The 21280-nt window shown below is 35.4% G+C and overlaps 1 long non-coding RNA gene across 1 annotated transcript; it reads right to left on the minus strand.

Moving 5' to 3' along the window:
- Positions 1 to 5435: 5435 nt before the first annotated feature.
- Positions 5436 to 20657, minus strand: LOC127467613 (uncharacterized). Its single transcript, XR_007903220.1, has 3 exons — positions 20395 to 20657; positions 19326 to 19385; positions 5436 to 5540 (listed from the first exon to the last, which is right to left on the minus strand). It is a non-coding gene; the product is annotated as an uncharacterized LOC127467613 (long non-coding RNA).
- Positions 20658 to 21280: the final 623 nt, after the last annotated feature.

The following is a 21280-nucleotide window of genomic DNA, read 5'->3' on the forward strand; positions in this document are numbered from 1 at the left end:
AATGAGAGCAGGCTATGGGACAATATAGACACAAAATAAATAGATACAAGATGGCTGTGAATCAATTCGGATTACACAGAATTAATGTTGGTCAGACAAATGAGATTCTGGAAATCTCTCTGTGAGAAATAGAGGATAAAAAATATCCTCTGAGGAAAGTTCAAATAATTTTTTTCAACTTTAAAAGATCATATGCCCTGATTTTGTGCAGTAACAAAAGTCTTTACCAAATGCGTATAAGGTCCTTTGCAACTTATGTACAATAATACCTTGCTTTTTTTTTTTTAATATTTAACAAGAAAGAAAATGTACAGAGCTAGATGAGCTATAGAACAATTTACAACTCATTGATTGGAACAGTCTTGCACTCTGTCCTTCTGAGATTCAAAACACAGACAGAAGAGCTCAAAGTTAAAATAAAATTGCCTTATTCATATGAATAATTCTATATTCAGAAGTCCTCCTGAGGATTATTAGAAGAAAATAAGAACATCATTATGAGCCATGTTAAAATGGAGGTGATAGGTGATGGATTAAACAGAGGAGAGAGGTCAGAAGTGAAAAGTGAGAACTCTGAGTCATTTACATTAAAATAGTTGGAACCATGAGGAATTTATGCAGAAATATCACATCAGAAAAGAAAAGTAGAGGGTCACAAATTGGAAGACAATCCAGTGAGAGAGATGTTATCTACCTTAAAGTATAAAAAATCTACCATTGTGAAACCATGAGCCCAAACCTCTTAGCTACAGAGGCAGATTTTCTTTTGCATCTTCTTTTATTTGCCTGTGTATACTATGTTACAGATTATTTTTCTTCAAGAAAATATTGTCCTGTACGCTGACATACAATTTTTTGGTCTTTGTCTAACTCATCCATGATGTGATAGATAAAAAGTATTGCCAACTTGTGTGCCTTACTTGCAGAAGGAGGTGCTAGAAATTAGAAGAGGGATGGACGGAGAGTAGTTCTTAGAACAGTGACCCTAGGTCTATTTGTTAGTTATGCAATGCCCATAGCATTAAGATTAGTTATCAAAAAAAGGAGAAAAACCTGTTGGATAATGAAAACACTAGAGAAATATTTTGAAAGGGATGAGATTTTTACATGCCAGTGTTTAAGTACAAGATTCACTGCAAGTGGATTCAATAGGAGTGTTTGTACAGTATTGTATCCATAAAGCATGTCCTCCATGACACAATTACAAATGTTAAGGGAAATGGATTTAGATAGGTAGGAATGTCAACATTCAAATCACTATAAAATTAGATGGAGTACAAAAGAAAGGAAACCACACAAGCAAGCATAACAAACATAACATGGAAATTCCCTATGGACAAAAGTAAATATGAGAGACAGCGAAATTTCAAAAAGGTTCTGATCCAACAAAACTTAGGAAAAGATTCATCATAGCTAGAGTTTTAATACTGAACAGAAGCTGATATTTTCAGTGTGTACAAAATATATTTGTACCAACTAAAAAAAAATATTATTCCCATATAAATAGCCTAAAATGCAGTAGTGGCACAATGTACTTAAAAAAAGAAAAGGTAGAACTTATATCAAAATGAGTGTAAAATGTATTGAGCTTGTCTGTCAAGATTTTGGGCATGGAGAGGGTGGTGGTGGTGGTGTCTGTGTGTGGTACAGAGGTGGTTTCTGTGACAAATTGGCAGAAGCTTCCCTGTGTCCAATAGAGCCAATACCAGCTGGCTCCAAGGCAGATCCACTGCTGGCCAAGGCTGAGCCCACCAGTGACAGTAGCATCACATCTGGGATAACAGATTTAAGAAAGGAGGGAAAAAAACATGCAACAGCAATTACAAACAGAGACAACAGTGAGAACATGTAAAACAACAGACCTGCAGACACCCAGGTCAGTGAAGAAGGAGGGGTAGCAGGTGCTCCAGACACCAGAGATTCCCTTGCAGCCCGTGGTGAAGACCATGGTGAGGCAGGCTGTGCCCCTTCAGCCCATGGAAGTCCAGGGTGGAGCAGACATCCACTTGAAGCCTAGAAAGGACCTTGATGGAGTAAACTAATGCCTAAAGGTGGCTCTGACCCTGTGGAGGGTTTTTGGTGGAGTAGGCTTCTAGTAAGACTTATGGACCCATGGAAGACACTGTGCTGAAGCAGGTTTGCTGGTAGGACATGTAATCCTATAGGGGTCCCATGCTGGAGCAGTCTGCTCCTGAAGAACTGCACCCCATGGAAAGGGATCCACTCTGGAGGAGTTCATGAAGAATTACAGCCAATGGGAAGGACTCACATTGGAAAAGTTCATGGAGGACTGTCTCCCATGGGAGAGGTCCCATGCTGGAGCCTCTGAGGAGGAAGGAACAGTAGAGACAATGTGTGATGAACTGACCACAGCCCCCATTCAAGTCCTTCTAGCCACTGCAGAGGAGAAGGTAGGCAAAATAGGGAGAGCTATTAAGTCTGGGCAGAAGGAAGGAATGGAGAGAAGGTGTTTTAAGGTCTGCTTTTATTTCTCATTATCCTACTTTGATAATAAGTTAATTTCCCCAAGCTGAGGCTGGTTTGACCATGACAGTAATCTCTGAATGATCTCTTCCTGTCCTTATCTTGACCCATGAGAATTCTGTTATATTTCCTCTCCCTTGTCTGGTTGAAGACAAGTGATAGAATGGCTTTGGTGGGCACTCGGAATCAATTCAGGGTCAGCTTATCTCATAAGCACAAACCTTTATATGCAGCTGTATATTTCTTCTTGTCTGATATGTGCATTCCAAAGGGAAAGTTGTTTCCATGATCTTTCATTAGGCTGCCACCATTTTTCATATCATACTTAGGCATTCAGTTTTACCCTCAGTTAAAATGGTTTTGGTTTTCTCTTGTTCTCCATCAAATATATGTGACTTTCCTAGGTCACATAAAAGCTCAGTAAGTTGTGCACATCTCCTGAGGGGACAAAGTCAGGTTTTCAAAGCCCTCATGAAAAACAAAGAAATGTTGGCGTCCCTTCACAGATAAGTCTTCATTAGTACTGTCTGATCTTAAAAACACCCCAAACAGTCTCTGAGCTACTCAGCAGAATCACAAACCTCCTGTCTCTTCACAGATCTCTCATTGACTTTGTCTTTCACACACATTATTTCTCAGTACTTTGATCCCCGTGTCCTGAGTTCACAAATTCCCATATATATCAGACCTTGCTCTCATCAGTTTTATTCCAGACAAGTAAGGTTTGCCTTTGGTATGGCTTACAGAAAGCATTGAAAGAATAAATATTTGTCTCAGTTTAAAGAGACTGGAGTGTTTTGCTAAGGAAAATGAGTTATGAGGTAGACCGAACTCTTCTCTCCCAGCAATTGTAAATCCGAAATTAAGAGGCTTCAATCAAGGAAATATGGAAAAAGAAAGAAGTAACAACTCTTTCCTTCATTTTCCCAGAAAACAATGTAAGGGCTGGCAACATTTTATCTAATCCTTGAGCTTTTGCAAGCTTCTGTCCTGAGATTTCCTACTGTTCTATCGCATTGACAGCACTTTTTACAGCTTAGCTCCCACCTACATAGGCATTGACACTCTGGAAATGCAGTTCACAGACTTGTCTCCAAAGACCGAGACACTAGACCTATCTTTGTACAGTCAGTAAAAAGTAGTGGCTATGTATGCTGAAATTTTATGATTTTCTAAAAACATGGTTTTGGATTCATTTGGACAAGGTATCTTATAGGATGCATGAGCATACTCTGGTTAAGATTCAGCAGCAGACGTATCAGTCTCTTTTCTTTGTCTTGTAATATTTTGCCCAATTTATTCCTCAGCGTGTATTTTCATACAGATATTAATATTCTGCCACAATTGTCTGCCAAATATCCTGCTGATGTTTCTAACAAAAAAAGCATCTGACCACGGGAAACAACGCCCCATCAATAATTTTTGCAAGTTCCCTTTCATTTCACTAAATAAGAGTCAACCATTAATTCAATTTGAATCCTATACTGATAAAAGGCAATTATAAAAGAGACTATTATTCATAAGTAGAAAACAAAAATTCCCAAGTATGAAAACTCTTTGTTTTCTACAATGTCAGATAACTCTCAGTACTAAAGACAGTTTGAATAGGGGTAAGTCTTCATTTTATCCAGCTATATAGGGGAGCCACTCAGCAGATATTAATTATATTGGAGAAAATCTAGTCTGATTGCTGCAACCTGTGAATGGATTTAATGTTTTATTGTTTCAAAAGTGGGGTGAAATTTTAATCTTGGCTTTTGAATTGTAGTATAAGTTTAATATATACAGAGTTTGAGATCCAAAACAAAACACTGGAAAATCAAAAATCTCCCTTATCAGTTCCTTACCCAAGGACTATGCTCCTTGCAAGTATTTGAAAAGAGAAAATACAACCAGATAAAATAATATGGACATCAGTTAAAATTACCACGGGAAAGGACTTTGTAAGTAAATAAGCTAAAATTACTTCTGTGACAACATTTTTTTCTTATCAATGAAACAGAAGATGGAAAATATTTGGTAGTATATGCCAATTTCACTGATAATCATTTTCCTAGGCAATCATAAAAATTGCCCAGCAGGCATGTGTTCCACTGAGTGCTGAAGCCCTAAATGATCCATATTCCAATACATAAAGATGAATTTTATTATGCACCTCATGGAACTCCAGAAAGACAGTACTGAATAGCAGAAATTCTCTACGCCTTTGAAATTTTTCTCGTCATTCTAAAACATGTTAAACTTGTCCTAATCCTTTATTTCAGTGTGTCCGTTACTGTTGCTGCAGTTCAGAACTCTCTCTCAGATGGAAGCTTTTGGCTTTTTGGCAGGTTTGTCAGCATGCTGTCTCAACTTTCCTGCATAAGGTGAGGCAGGAATGCCTGGGATCCATGGAGAATCTTGGTTCCTTGAAAATATTATCACTGATAAGGTAGAAACTAATTTTCACCTGGGAACCTCTTTGGAAGACTTAGTGTTGAAAATGTAAGCTAACACAAAATAACTTTATGTAATAGATGTCACCAGGGGAATCGCAGTAGGTCAGTTTGCCAAGAGACCACTCCGCACCAAATGTTTTTAATTTCATCAATGGAATGCACTGCAGAGTAGAAATGGATTTTGTGGGCATCCATTTTCCTTTCTGATCTTTTCGCTCTGGCTTTTACACATACACTTTAAAAATAAATGCTAAGCACTATGCATTGACAGCTTTAGATTACTGAAGTATCTTCAAATTTGTCTGTCTTGCAGAAAGACTAGACAAGCAATTCCTAAATAAGTTGTTGTTGTGTTTTAATCCAAGCTGGCAACTAAGCACCACAGAGCAGCTCACTCATGCCCCTCCCACTCCCACCCCCACCTCCTGATATCCATTGGAATGTGGGAGAGAGAAAAGTGACAAAACTCATGTGTTGAGATAAAGTCAGTTTAATAGGTAAAGCAAAAACCGCGCACAAAAGCAGAGCAGAACAAAGAATTAAGTCACCACTTCCTGTGGGCAGGCAGGTGTTCAGCCATCTCCAGGAAAACAGGGCTCCATCATGAGTAACCATTACCTAGGAAGACAAACGTTATCATTCCAAAGAGCCCTCCTTCCTTCTTCTTCTCCCAGCTTTATAGAGTGAATCTGTGGAGGAACTAGAGAGTCTAACCTAGTCTACTACTTAGTCTAACCTCAATTCCTGGGAAAAATTATGGATAAGGTTACAGTGGGTACTATTGAAAGGTATTTAAAGAAAGAAGGGAGTGAACAAGTAGCTTTTGGTTTGGGAGAGTCTCGGTGGAGGGCACTGAACTGGGGGCTACCGTTCCTAAACTAGAATATTCTCCCATATACTAAAACTGCCTAAACAGTCTAGATTAATATTTTGAATTGAGATACTAATTTCATTTGCAGATAACTGGCCAGCACAGAACAATCACATAAATATATATCTGTACCCAAGTCCAAATCAGATTTGTTAAGTTTCAGGTTAATAGCTCACACTTTTAATTTTCCTCATATTCACTTTTCCAGTAGTCCTATGTGAATGTTTCACTTGCATCCATAGTCCTAGATGACATACTTATTTCACAACCCTGATACAGTTACGAGAGAGGTTTCATATCACATTCAAGTAGAAAGCCAAAGCTCCCCTAGTTGTAAAGGATTAGTAAGGTTGTTCAGTCATCTGACCTGTGTAGGTTCAGCACAGTACTCCAAACACAGAAAGACTTCTGTTTTGCTTTCTCTTTCTAGTCTCTACTCAAGCACTGTAATGCTATTTATATTGAGAGAAATATATTAACATCTCTACAAATTTTTCAAAGACAGGAGTATTACATAGCTCTAGACCTGACTGTGGGCTGCAAGAAAAAGGGATAACCCTTTTCACTTTTTAGCCTTCTTGTAACTGCTTGATCCTTCTATCTTCCTTGCATCAGAATATGCCATGAAAAATTATTTCCATCAGAAGAAATGTTCAAACATTTGTTTCAGTGAAGGGCTCCAAGACACAGACAACTTTCTGCATTCTGTAAGACAAAAACTTTTATTCTGAAAAGGACTTCTGTTTTCCAGTTCAATGTAATGTATACTTTTGAAAACCAATTAAAACATAATAATAACATATTCAAAAATTCTCTAGTCTATTAAACAGTTGATTGTACCCACAGTCTTTTAAGAATGTATTTAGGAATTTACAAAGTAAGTTAACACCAGTATTAGCATGAAATTAATGGTCATTTCTCCTAATGAATATCTCTTTAATGTACATTACTGTTTTCATTAATCTCTTAAATTTGTTGTAATAAATCTGTTTGCAACTCATTATTGTAGTTTAAAGTCTCTACCCGGGTATCTACAATAGATTTACCAAATAAAATTTATTATTTTATTTTCTAATTTGTTCTTTTTTTTATTGTTGTTATTTTGGCTACTCTACAAAGAATGAAACAACTTTGTTTTCTGTTTAAAATCTTAAAACAACACTACTCAAAATGACACAAATTGAGCATACAGAAACTATGGAAATGGAAATAAATGGGGGCAAAAAAGTAGGGTCACCTTCTACTGCTGTTAGTTAGCTTAGACTGCATACTTTGTCAAAGCTGCTTTCATTTCTTGTCCCTATTACATTTATTTTCCCCTTTGCTACTTTTCATCTGTGCATTTGAAAACCTTTGTTGTTATAAGCTCACTGTTTTTCCAGCAGATAACCGACATTAATAGCAGCATCATACCATATTGTGCATCACAATTCCTGAAATAAGGGATATCAAAAGGAATTGCCAGCGGCCCTTTACATAGTAAAGAGTATTTTGATTAGAAATAAACCACTTCTGACCAGTGCTAATCTGATCAGAACAAAAAAAACCACAAAATCACTACGTTTTCAAGCTGTGTAACTGTTTCATGGATGTCAACAATATTTTATTATCTTGATAGTGCAACTTGGAAGCTAAACACTGTACAAATATTTCATAGTTTTTTAATTTTGCTTTAGAGTTTCACTTTTGTTTTCATTTTTATTGTCAGTGTTCCAAGCCTTGAAAACTTTTGGGACATTTATCAAGTCCAATTCTAGTTTGTTGCTTGTGAAGTGAGGCAAGGTTGTTGAAATTTGAGAGATTCAGCTAAGAAATTGATTCTATCTAGAAGAACATCCCTTTCAACTAGAATCTAACAGTCTGTGATGATTTCTCACTCCCCAGTTCTGAGTTAGTATAATACTGGTTGTGTCACTCCTATAGGCTCCACTAAGAGTCATCTGTACATGACACATTAGTTACTGTTTCATTCCTTCTTAGTAGTGTGGCCCTTAGGAAGCTAATTAAGGAGTTCATCACTTCCAGGCATGGATATCTGGTGTTTTTAACTAATTTTTTTCTTTTTTTTTTTTCTGAGAAAGTAAAACAATATATATACAGTGTCTCTGCAATCACTTGACAGAGAGTCATGTTCATTCATTATGATCCTAGTTAATAAAGCTTATATCAGAGCTGTCCTAAATTGCACTTGCATTATTTAACATTTGGAACTGACATTGTCTTCTAAAGAACATATTCACGGGTACGATTTAAATTACTCAGTTTGAAAATCAAATTATTTCAGCAATTTCTCATTTCCTCTCCTTCCAAAGAGACTCTTTTATTCACATAAATGAATTATACTTGTCTATACTGAAAAGCATAATTCTCACAGAGAATACAATATTCTATTCTTAAGTAAATTTGTTGGAATCTAAAACATGATCGATAATTTGTGGGGGTTTATTGTGTTCACACACCTTCAGTTTTATTTCTTTGTCTCATATTTATTCAGCCTTTAAATTCTAATAAGTTTCCTCCTATGAAAGAGATAAAGAGCCAGAACAAAGAAATAAAGTATCACTTCAAAAGCTACCTGTGATATTTTTAGGCAAAGCAAAGCATTTGAAGTTTTAATAGCATAATGATCTTTAGTAGACACCAGCAATATAGTTTGTAAGCTGGAGTGACAAGATAGAATTTGGAAGACATCTTATCTATGATAGTTTCATGTAGGTAAGATAATTTACAGCCTTTGAGATTATTTTCTTAATTTGAAAGAGATCGATAGAGTCACTTGGATTACTACACAATATTTACACTGAAAGTATGGCTATTACAGCACTTAATATTCTGTTTATCAAATTCTAGTCACCTTTTAATAAGAAGTTCCATGAAAACAGGATTGGTTATATGGAGAAAGCAAGGCTGGGGTTGTTGACAAAAATAAAACATAGTATATGGATTACTACCTGTCAGTGATGCCGCTTGTACCTAATTCACATTGTTATTTCCTTTACACGCGCGTTTACAAAGATTTTTCTCTGCTTTCCTTATTAAAACAGACTTATTTTACTTAGACTAGGTATCCTGGAAAAAAAGTAAGTTGTAGATATTGTTCTAGTGCCTGCTGCTGCTGCAGTTGTTACTGCTGCAATTACTGCTGCAGTTTTGGCTTTTAGCCAGCAAAATTTCTTGAAGACTGCGTTGAAGTTGCCATGGGCACCATAAGATGATATATGAATGAATCACTAAATGGTCTTTTGGTCACGTTCAGATATTCTGTGAAGGAAAGGTGAGGCCAGACTTTAACAAGGGCTTTGTAAAAATATTTTAAAACAAACTAGTAAAATGCAAGATGTTCTTCCAAACTGTCAAACACAACACGACCTTACTAACAAAAGTTTCCACCTCGTATTGTCTTAAAAAATCACTGCTAGAAAACTACTAACTAGAAGAGAATACATGAGAAAAAATGAGTCCAGACACAAAATAAGAAAATAAAGGTCATGAGAGAAAAGCATTAATGTTACTAATATCACTGCAAACCATCTTGGCACCATAACCGATATGATGATAATTTTATTTATGTGATCACAGATTTCACTTATCTTACTTGGTGCTACTTATAATCTCAAAGTTTATACTCAGTATGCTATTCTTCCTCTCTTTTGTTTGCTCACCTATGTCTATTTCTGTTTCAAATGTCTCAAAAGGTAAGGCTTCAAGTAACTTATTTTACTGGAAAATGCTCTACAAGGTCAAATGGAAGGGGTGGAAAGGATATTCACTTATTAACAAGATGTCTTCTGACATAGCTGATATATGAACATTGCTCAGGCAGTTAATTGCTAAAGAGATTAAAATTCCTTGAGTTCCACATACTATAATCAGTCTAGATTGCAGATTTCAACCTTGTTGAATGTTCCATCCGCAAGACTAAACTGGTATCTTTTGTTTATCAGAGAGATCATTTTTTTGTTAATGATAAGGAAATGCATTTGTAAAGACTTTGAGACAATATTATCTCAAAGTTCAATTTCAGCCTCTAAGTTGATGCAGTATTCCCAGGGTAGCAAGAAGAATCAATATATTTTTGCAAACAAAAGTGAAGAAAGATGCTGATAAATAAAGACCAATACAGTATTTTTCTAAAATAACAATGCATTAAAATTACTTTTGCAAAATAACTTATTTCAGAATTTAGATTCATTCCTTGGATCATCACCATTTGTTAAAATTAGACTCAAGTATTTTAATTTCCATATATCTAATTGCAACATATTCACTGTCTTGCTCTGCTGATGTTAATATTCTGAAATACTTTAGTTTCCTGTTTTACATTTAACTGTTCCAATAACTGTGTTGGGTTAGTGTAAGGTCTGTTAAAAGTGCATGATAAATCTACTTTTTTTATTTATAGATTATGATTACTTGCAAAACTGTGCAAAAAGATATTGGAAAATAGAGCTATCTCTATGACCTATTAATTGCAAGGCTCCGGGAAGTTCAGAGCACTCCTACTCCTTCCTACTCATTACCACTTAGGCAGCCAAAATCCCACGTGCCACATGCACAAGTCAGCGATGAACTCAAATGTGATTCACTTAGGTACTTTCAAATAACTTTCTGCACATTCAATCACCATTTTTATAGAAGTATTAAATGCTTATAAAAATTCAGGAACAACAAATAAATAAAGCAACATTTAAGCAAAAAAGTAAGATGAAATAAAAAGAGATGCATAAAATATTATGTAAAACTTAATTGTTTGAATTAATATTACCTAAAAGTATCATGAATAAAGACATTAAGGTATTTTTTTGAATGCTTAGAGTGTATGAAACCCTAAGTAGGACCTTCTATCTTTTACTTTACAGTGCAATTTGAAATGCTTTGTATGTAATCTAAATATTTTAAGGAAGAAAAAAGTGAAAATTTCTTCTAAAAAAATTAAAATTCACCCAATATTGGACTGTGATATACAACTAAACAAAGCAATCTTTTACAAACAGATAAACAGTGCAAAGAATTACTATTTATTCATGTATTATTAAAGACTCCAAGGATTGAATATCAGTGGCCTTAATTATCCTACTTCAAGGACAGTTAGGTAGGATTCTAGTTCTATTATGTTAATTAAATAATTATAATAATTATAATTTCTTGAGAATGTTTCTGTCTTTGTTGTTGAAATACAGAAAAAGAAGTAGCACAGCATTGTGCAAAACAACTCTAAAAAAAATTTGAAGTCAAGGAAGACTCAGAAGGTTACAAGTCTAGAACAAGTCAACAGTATTAGAGAAGAAGGTATCATCCATTAAAAAAATAAAAGTAGAAATTCTGTGATGATCATTTCTGATCTAACCTACTATACTTTTGTTTTAGAAAGGTACGTATTTTTTGAGGACAGGTGGTTTAAGACAGAAATTGAGAAACAAGTCAGCAGAAACCAAACTGTGGTGAATAGTTTTTAAAAGTTTTAAATAATACACTTCCAGGAAACAAAGACACAGTGTAGACTGACTCTTTAGAGATTTAGGCAACCCATGATGCATTGCAGGTCCTCTCATACTACTTGCTGAACAAATAAAGGTAGTTAATGAACTTGTCAACACCTACTATGTAAACACAATTAAGTCCTGTGAACAAGGTGTCACCAAATTAAGGAGTTATATTTAGCTGGGTGTCTTAAATTAATATTTTAATTATCCTGGAATATGACTCTCCCAGAAAATTGTTGTGTTTTGTAAATATGAACAGCAATGCTTTCAACACAGAAGCCATGGATTAGCATTCTAACACTTGCAACACTCATTATTTCAGTAATATGCTTTGCAAATAGGCCTCAGGTGTGTAACCCATTTTTCTGCTCCAAAATATTCATATTTTGAGATCTTCCCTTTTATTTAACACCACAATAGAAAAGGTAAAGCTACAAGCCATTTCTAAGACTGGGCAGAATCCAAGCATATTTTCTTAAAATTTACATTTGAATCTGTTTTTCACTTCATATTTGGATCAAGTACTGACTCATTTGATCAAGTCACTACTGGAAGTCTGTAGCAGAGCCAGGATGCAAATTTACCAAGAACCACAATTTTTCCCAATTCCAGCCTGATCACAAGTATGTTTCTTTCTTTGCTTATTTACTTATTACCTTATAACTTTCTCCATGTCTGATTCATAGTAGAATGTCAGAGGGAGGCATTAACTCTGTTTTTATAAAAGCCATATCTGCTTCTGCTTCTGTTAGCTCTGATACAATTGCAATATGTGGGGATTACAGCTACACTACAATCTAAGGCAATCAGCAATGTTTCTTTCGTATACTCTCAGTCCTCTGCTCTGGCTGCAGTTGTGCGGGGCTTTTTTCCTCTTCTTAAATCTTTTATCCCAGAGGCACTAACACTGTTGCTGATGGGCTTGGCTGTGGCCAGCAGTGGGTCTGTCTTGGAGCCAGCTGGCATTGTCTCCGTTGGACATGGGGGAAGCGTCTGGCAGCTTTTCATAAAAGCTGTCCCTGCAACAAGCATCATCTCCACCTCTTACCTTGCTGCCATAACTTTGCCACATAAACCTAATAAACAGAAATTTTAAAAGACCTCCTTCTACAGCAAGGAGGAAACTAGGAAAGGTATCTCTCAGTGCCCAGAAAGTAGTAGATGCCTTCATGTAAAGAACAGAATCCCACTCTAAATATCTCATTTTGGGGTAGGCTCAACTAAGTTTCATGCAGTCTATTGTCACTCTACTGATCCTGATGGATGCTTGGACACTAAGCGTGGACTCACCTACAGTGTCTTAAATCTGGACTATATATAACATGTAGATCTATTTCAAATACCTTCAAATGTATTTGAAATGTATTTCAAATAGGCAACCTTTTAGAGAAGAGTTTCTGCATCCTCCTGTCCTTCGACTTCTTTCCCTTGTAAGAACTCACCAGAATGCTTCCCAAGGGTAGAACTGAGCTGCCAATATAGAGGGTTTTTTCTCTTTTTGTTTTTGGTGACCTTCAGTGTTTCACCTGACCGTACTAGGATTAGATGAAAAGTCATGAGTTTGTCAGAAAGTCATTGTTGTATTTGTCCAACTTACATGAATATCCTTGATATCTTAAGAGACCTCAAACGACACTAGACATCTACGTGTGGACTGCTGAATCCTGCCCTTACTTTCAGTCTTACCTCTCTACTTCATTACTCTGGTATGATAAGATTCTTGTGTAGCTTACATTGCTTTTATATATGTGCATGGCCCTAAATCCACATCATAGTTTCATAAACATTTCTAAATATTCACACTGGAAACTTAGGGCTGCATGCTTTTTCTTACATTTTCTTATAATTATAATAATATGGCTTTTCAATACTAAACATATATTTTAACATTTTGAAACTATTACCAGTTGTCTAGTACATGAATTATTAGCTAGTCTTTATTACAATATTCACTGTTATCTAATTAGAGGTAGTTTTACCCTCGAGAGCATATCCCCCCGTGACAAAAAGCCATAGAAAAATAAAGAGCTTTTTTATTTATGGACAAAATACTGTGTATTGTCTAGATGAATTTCTCTTTCTAACAAACTTTTTTCTTGCTTCTTAGTAAGCAATGGCATATACTGGGTAAATAATGATGAGTAAGGAAAAGATCTCAAGAAAACAATGAACTGATCTTGCTTAATTTAAAGAAGCAACTAGTCAAATGACATATGAAAAACACACACTAAATAATGTTATTGAGAAAGCTAGTTAGAAATGTTTAATTTCATTCCATAAAGGTAAAGGAAGAAAGGATAATTCATATTAATGGAAATGAAAGCTGCTAAAAGCAAGTAAAACTCATAATCTTTTGGGTAGAATTTATTACTCTAATTATAATCAATATCTTGTCAGGATTAAAAGAATTTTACAGGGACTACAGAAATATTACAATAAATTTTTTATAAAGAAAAAAACTTCAAGTTAATTTCAAAAGCCCTTTTACAAATGAGATATTAGTCTATGCCAAACATGGAAAGAGTGCCATGTGAACTATAGGCACCCTTACAAAGTGATAGGGAATAACAATGCTCCCTCACACTCCTTTCAACTGAGAAAGTAGATTTTTACATTGCCTTGAATATGCCAGGCTGAAATCTCTAAGTAGTGCAGCAGCCATCATGAAATGTTATCAGCTTTCTAGCAAAACATTTCTACCTTAAAATAAGGAGAATCAGGGGCGAACTGAATCTCAGGAGGCTGACTTTTTTTTAATTTGCTTGCTCTATACTTTGTCTAGGGTAAAAAAATCAATCTCTTATTATTATTACCCCTAGTAATGTTTAGGAGAATGCATTTTACTCCATACTGTGATGCATTGTCATAAATTTTCAGAGGACAGTTGTAGTTGCTCAAGATATAACAAAACCACTTATATTGTAACGCAAGGGGAAAGTTAACTTTTGCCTCTCAAAATATGAGAAGGAAAAAAAAATCCTTCAAAATTTTTTTTAAAAAATGACAGAATTATCTGAAGTATGACTTTAAAAACTATTATGAACTAACACCATTATGACATTAAATTTTTAATGATTTGTCACTTTCATGGGCCTGAACTTATTATTAATACATGCTTGTAGCATTTCTTCCACGACAAAATTTCTCTGCTTCTTGGGGTTTCTGATTTAATAACAGAAATAAATATTTCTAATTATAATAATGTGGTTTATTTTTAAATTTTATACTTTACATATTCCAGAAATCCTTTTCTGATCCACTTTTTAGGTAACCAGCCATTGTTAGATGTTTTCATCCTCCTGTAAGTTGATTTCTCATCCCATTAACAACAAATGTTTTACCCTAAAATGGGTCATGCTAAGACCACAATTATATGGTTTTGATGTTTAGTTATTATTGGTATTATTATTTTTATAATCTGCAAAATAATAATAAATTAAAGATAAATTTAATACTTCCATTTGAATCTCTTTCAATTGTGTTTCTCAGTGGAAAACCCAAGTGTTTTTAAACATTTCATATTAAGGCTAAGAAAAGTGTCATGTTAGGAGTTGCTATGAGAAACTGTGATAAAAGAAACATATGGTACTTTTGCAACTCAGAATGCCCCTTTGACTGCCCTGGGCTAAAACTAGTAAATGTATAACAAAAATAAAGATTAAGAGAAAGTGTAGTTAGCTTACTGATGTACCATTTTTAACAGAGTTTTTCAAAACTCTATGACATATCATAAAACTAAATAGGCAGATAACACTAACTTGATCAGAGACAAAAACTGACAGCTGTATTACGAATTTTATTCCTAACATGATTTGGTTTTTTGGGTTTTGGTGGGTTTTTTTTGAGATACTACCTTGATCATGGTACTAATCCACCGTTCCCATGGAAAAGAAATCCTGGTACAAATAGGAGTTGCAGTACATGCAAATAAGTCTTCCAGTCTAGAATCAGGTGATATGGTAAAACATATCAAACCATATGTTGACCCTAGAGTACCAATGGGGCCTAAGCTACCTATCATCAGCAGTAATATGTCCCTCTAGTCAACAAGAAAGAAACAATTTTTAACTCTGCTTACCTTTTTTTACTTTTAGAGTTATACAACTTTTTTACTTGCTTGATCTTGTCTCTTGATGAATGTTCCTTACTTAAGCCACTCTCAGGATTCTCTGCTTCTCAATTAAATTTCAGATTACCAAGATCAGTCAGATTTGCCCATAATGACATAAAGGGGACCATACATAAAATTAATTAGGGGCATTCAGTTTTAAAATAGACAAAATTTTACTCCAATTTATCTTCTGCTCACAACTTCCCATTAAAACTTTTGAGCCTTCATGAATAAAACCCTGAAATAAATAGTTCAAAAATTCTGGGACATCAACAAATTTCAGCAGCCACACATGAACATACATGGATATTTTCACATAGTGTGCTAGTGAAATAAGATCAAAGTCCTTTGAAACTTCTCGGTTATCTATCTGGTTCTTTTCTCAATTAGGCCAACATAAGATCTTCAAACTGAATGTTTGGATGCTGCCATATACAGTGGTTATATTTGTCCCCCACGTGCCTACAGCTCTAATTGTGAGTATGTACAACAACTCTAAAATGAAGAGTCTAGTACACTTTTTAGATCTTCTGAATAAACTAAATACAAAGATAATCACCAGGCTCCTCTACCTCCTATGTCATATATCTAGACTCTGCAAACATGCTCTACATGTGCTGCAATGAAATATATAAACATTTACAAAAACATGTTCATTTAAAAAGAGATTATTGGAGTAGACTGTCTGCACCCTTAGTGTTCAAAGAGGCTTTAATTGTCCTTATCCAGCTCAGTGTGAAGTCTCCACCTACTCCAATAACAGCCAGGATGTGAAATTCAATTCTCTATAATCTGAGGTGTCCAACTTAGCTGTACATGTCTACATTTGAGCTGACTGACCTGGCTTTTTTAATAATCGGTAGAAGTCTGGAGTATGATTCAGTTCCTTAACCACAACGTCTTGTGCTATTTGAGAGGTACTGGAGGATCCCTGAGTCACTTTCTACTTTTGAAAGGCATGGGACCTCTTTAAAATCTGTGATAGGTAAAAATTACTAATTCTATTTCCCTTGTGTTTTGTCTTAAATGTAGCTAGACTCACCACAAAAGTACTCTTGTTTTAAATAATCCTGTCTTATCATGTATCATATAGGCAGTTTTCATGCTTAAATGAAAATTCACATAGTACTTAAAAGGTCAGTATTATGATATGAACTTGTGAAAATTTGTATCAGTACCTTCCTAGAGATATCTTTTCACCCAGACCCGAGTGGTGGAACAGTCATTCCCCTGTACAAGCCTCACACTGATTACTGATATTTAGATCCCTCTTCTGCAAGGCAAGACTTGAGCTGGACTCCCTATGGGTTCATTTTGTCTCACTATATTTGATTGCTTTAAATGTTATTTTAATCACCAATACAAATTATACCTTAAAACAATGAACTGGATGCTGCTCAGTTGTTTCTAGGCATTTAAAGATCTAGTTTTTAGAACAGAAGAAAAGGGCTTGCATCTTGCTGCTGCACTAGGTTGGATTACAGACAACCCAAGAACACCGCTTACTGTGGGTCGGCTGAACTGCATCCCATTTGGCACAGGTTCTGGAGACTACAGACAAAGTTGGTCAGACAGCAGGTGTCCATCAGCTTTTTTTTTTATTCATACTGTCTTTATGTGTCTGTATTTTCTAAATTACTATAGAGTTTTTAGCCCCTCTTGTGCTGAAGTCTTGTAAAAACATTTTCTCTTTGTGGTACAGTGTATAACTTGTTTCATGCTGAGACAGAAATACAAGGAGAAAATTGCTTCCAGCAATATGTTTCCACTTCAGACCCCTCAAGTGTTTGTTGATTTAGGCCTATCTATACTAAAATGTAAAAAAAAAAAAAGAAGGTAGATTTAGCTTTTTTATTATTTTATTTTTCTGTTTGAAGTAGATTTAATTTGCTCCAGTGGTTAAGGTAAAGGTGAAGATGAAAACAAAAACTGTTTTATAAAAGTAGTTCAAAAATTATCTGGATGATAAGTAGAATTTCAAAAGTATGTAGTTTAGACTCTGAATTTTTGGGATCAGAATAAGCAGTTGTAACATTAAATAAAGAGTTGACAAATATTTAAAATTTTATTCCTTTTTCAATCAATGCTTTCTTTTTTTTTTTTAATAAATTCAGGTAGTTAAATAAGGGACTAATTTTTCTATTTCCCCTCATGTACTGAATGTCTATCTTGTTATGTCAACATATTGCCAAGTAACAGATTCAGATAGCAATATTCACGTCTAGAGAGGCAAAGCGAGTTATAGAACAGCAACCAGGGAAAGCTATAGAACTTGACCCAGTGTACATAATTTTGAAATAAAAGTCTAAATATTTGCGACTGAGTTGCCAAACACTTTAGATGGGCAATTCAAAGTTCTCTGGAGCTGTTATTCCACAACTAATTAGTTTCTGCAGTGAAAAGAGTATAGTTTTCTTCTGCCAAATACAGTGTTTCTGCAGCATCTGATGGTATTGACATTACCAATTAGATATCGTTCTAACACACTTGCAATTCACCCATATGTCCAGTAGGCCTCTGTTACACTTGCCCAAATCAATAATTAATCAAGACCGCATCATTTTCAATAAAGTTCTCTTGCTTTTTCAATCAGAAAGCAGTAAAGATATGTCAAAGTTTATTCTACAGTGTATTCTTTGAAATGACACAAAAAAAGTTGTTTCTTTTGATAACAATGTTTTCTCTCTCTGTTTTTAACACTGTAGACACTGTTTAATACTAGGTCCAAGGTTAAGGATTCCTATACAGAGCAGATTATGTTTTGACATTTACAGTAGTGTAATCAGTCTGCATCTTACCAAAGAACAATTGTGTAATAGTCATGTCCAAAGAAGAGCGAGGAAGCTGGTGAAGGGTCTGAAGCACAGGTTTCATGAGGAGCTGGGGCTGTTTAGCCTGGAGAAAAGGAGCCTGAGAAGAGACCTTATCACTCTCTAACTTCACCTGAAAGGAAGTTGTAGCAAGGTGGGGGCTGGTCTCTTCTCCCAGGTAACAAGTGACCGTATGAGAGGAAATGACCTCAAGCTGCATCAGGGGAGGTTTAGATCGACTATTAGGAAAAGTTTCTCCACCAGAAGAGTTATATAGCATTGGAACAGGCTACTCAGGGAATTAGTTGAGTCACCATCCCTGGATATATTTAAAAGACATGTAGATGTGGCACTTAGGGACATTGTTCAGTGGTAGACTGGGCAATATCAGGTTTATAGTTGCACTCAATGATGTTAAAAGTTTTTTCCAACCTTGATGGTCCTATAATTCAATGATAGTTGTTCCTGAGAGAGTTAAGATTGTGAAGATATTCTGACAAATAATTCTTTCATTTTTCATCGTGAGTGCTCAACATCAGTTACAGTTCAGCTGGAATAGGTTGTACAGAGAGTTTGTAGATTCACTGCTAGTGGAGATTTTCAAACCGCAGCTGGGCCTGACTCTGAAAAACCTGGCTGAACTGCAAAGTTAGTCATGAGGGGAAAAGGAGGGGCAGGCACTGATCTGTTCTCTATGATGACCAGTGACAGGACCTGAGGGAATGGCCTGAAGTTCCAGGGGAGGTTTAGGTTTAGGTTGGATATCAGAAAAATGTTCTTCAGTTAGAGGGTGGCTAGTGATGGACTCCCCAGGGAAATGGTCACAGAAGCACTGACAGAGTTCAAGAAACTTTGGTTAGGAATTTGGATCAAATGACCTCAGAACATACCTTCGAGACCAAACAAATTGTATTATTCTATTCTATCTTAGAAATCAGAGCAAAATCACACTATTATGTAAGAACTTACAAAAAATGTTTCATTCTTACTATTAACCCTTTAAGGTAATATTAGAAGAAATTTAATTTTTTTCCTTTCATTTTTTCCTCAACTTTTTTGCTTTATCCAAAGTAGATCTAAGGTCTGTATGCTTGTGATAGAGTTCAAATCCCAGCCACAGAAACTCACTCATATTTGAAAAGAAAGTTCATCTCTAGTCTAAACCTAAAATTCTGATTATCCCAACTACTGTAATGTGAAGAGAGAAACCAGTGAACTTTGTATTTTTTGCTTAAAATCCAAATGCAGATTCTGTATCTGATACTTATTGCTTTGTAAACAAATATATTTTAAAATATTTTATCTTTAAATAGAAAAATATGTAAGAGAGGAGGTAAAGAAAGATTAAGTCCTATGAATGTTTATATTATTGAGATGGAGAAGCAATTCCACACTTCACTCAAGCCTTTTCTACTAAACATAACAGTTCTTTCAGCATCACTTTTTGTAGGATAGACTGAATTCCAGAATGATTCCCTGAAATCCGTCTTTGTCATCAAGGAGTGATGAAAAATCTTGTGTGTGCATTTGTGTACAAATATGTACAGATTGTGTACACTTGTATGAGTGTTTGTGTACAGCTGTCTACATTTGAAAAGATTAGATCTTCCAGCTTTAGCACTCTTTTTGTTATGTTACGTGACAATTGGGAATTTGAATGTAAGAATAATATTTTATATTGGTAGATATGAAAATTTTTAAGTTGCCAGAGATAACTAAATCAAGTAAATCAGAGTGAAATCTCCAGATTCAAGTAATGTATAGCTATAGATTAGGTGTGTTTATACAAAATTTTGTCAGTTATTTTAATAGAGCAAGGCAATATTCAGAGATGATGTAGTTCTATGAAGCTTTGCACTCTAAAAGAGGTTGCAGAATTCTAAACTGTCATAGAGACATTCAGTCTTATGTGTGGAAGTGACTGCCTTGTAGGAGGGACCATAGGCTAGAATTTTTCCACAACTCTGTCCCTGCTACTCAGATCTTTGTGGTGGATTAAAACTTCTAATACTAAACAAATATTCCTATATAATATTTTCAGTCAGTTTTAGAAACTACAATAAGATGGGCATTTTCAAGAGATTGATCTGTCTTAACATTAGATATACTTAAGTGTGAGCTAATCACTTTTATTTTCTGTTATATCACTTAACTGCAGACTTCTAATATATAGAAAAGTAGTAAAAAATTCAATTACCTCTACCATCTGTGGTGTGAAGGAGGAACTTCTGAATGGTAACCTATCTTAATCCAAAGACAGTTAAAGATTTTTGTCTCTGGTGGTGCCTATTTCTTGCATAGATTAGGAGAGGAACTAGTATGGGGCTTTGTTTTCTGCTGCAAACAGTGTTGACAACACAGGGTTGTTTTAGTTATCGCTGAGCAGTGCTTAGACAGCCAAGGCCTTTTCTGTTCCTCATACTGCCACACCAGTGAGGAGACTGGGGGTGCACAAGAAGCTGTGAGGGAACACAGCTGAGACAGCTGATCTCAACTCACCACAGGGATATTCCATGTCATATGATGTCATGGTCAGCAGTATAACTGGTAGGTGGAGACTGGCAGTGGCTGCCATTGCTCCAGTACTGGCCAGGCATTGGTTTGCTGGTGGTGAGCAATTGCTTTCTTTTGCATTTCTGGGTTTTATTTTCCTCTCTCTTCATTGGCTTTCTTACTTCAGATTTTTTCTTTTATCTTTTTTATTTTTTTCTCCTTTCTTAAACTTTTTTTTCTCAACCCTCGAGTTTTCTAACTTCTACACTTCTGATTCTCCCCCATCTTATTGTGGGCAGTACTGAGCAAGCAGTTGTGTGGTGCTTAGATATTGGCTGTGGTTAAACCACTACATGTGCAAAGTGAAGACATTGATTGTTCCATAGATCCATAATATTTAGAGTTAAGGGTGGATGCCTGAGTTGAAACAGGGGAAGTTAGCCACATGCAAGGGTATGTTGAAATTGTCAGCTCAAAGACTCTGCAAGGAGAAAGTTGCATTTAGTGATGAAAACAGATTATTCTGTCTGTAACTAGCATTAGAGAGTCTTACCCTTTTGATACCAGATGCATATTATTTTCGTTTATAC

The sequence above is a fragment of the Manacus candei genome, unplaced genomic scaffold (genome assembly GCF_025592945.1).
Source record: "Manacus candei isolate 608988 ecotype Guabito, Panama unplaced genomic scaffold, ASM2559294v1 h1tg000014l, whole genome shotgun sequence".
Taxonomy (NCBI): domain Eukaryota; kingdom Metazoa; phylum Chordata; class Aves; order Passeriformes; family Pipridae; genus Manacus; species Manacus candei.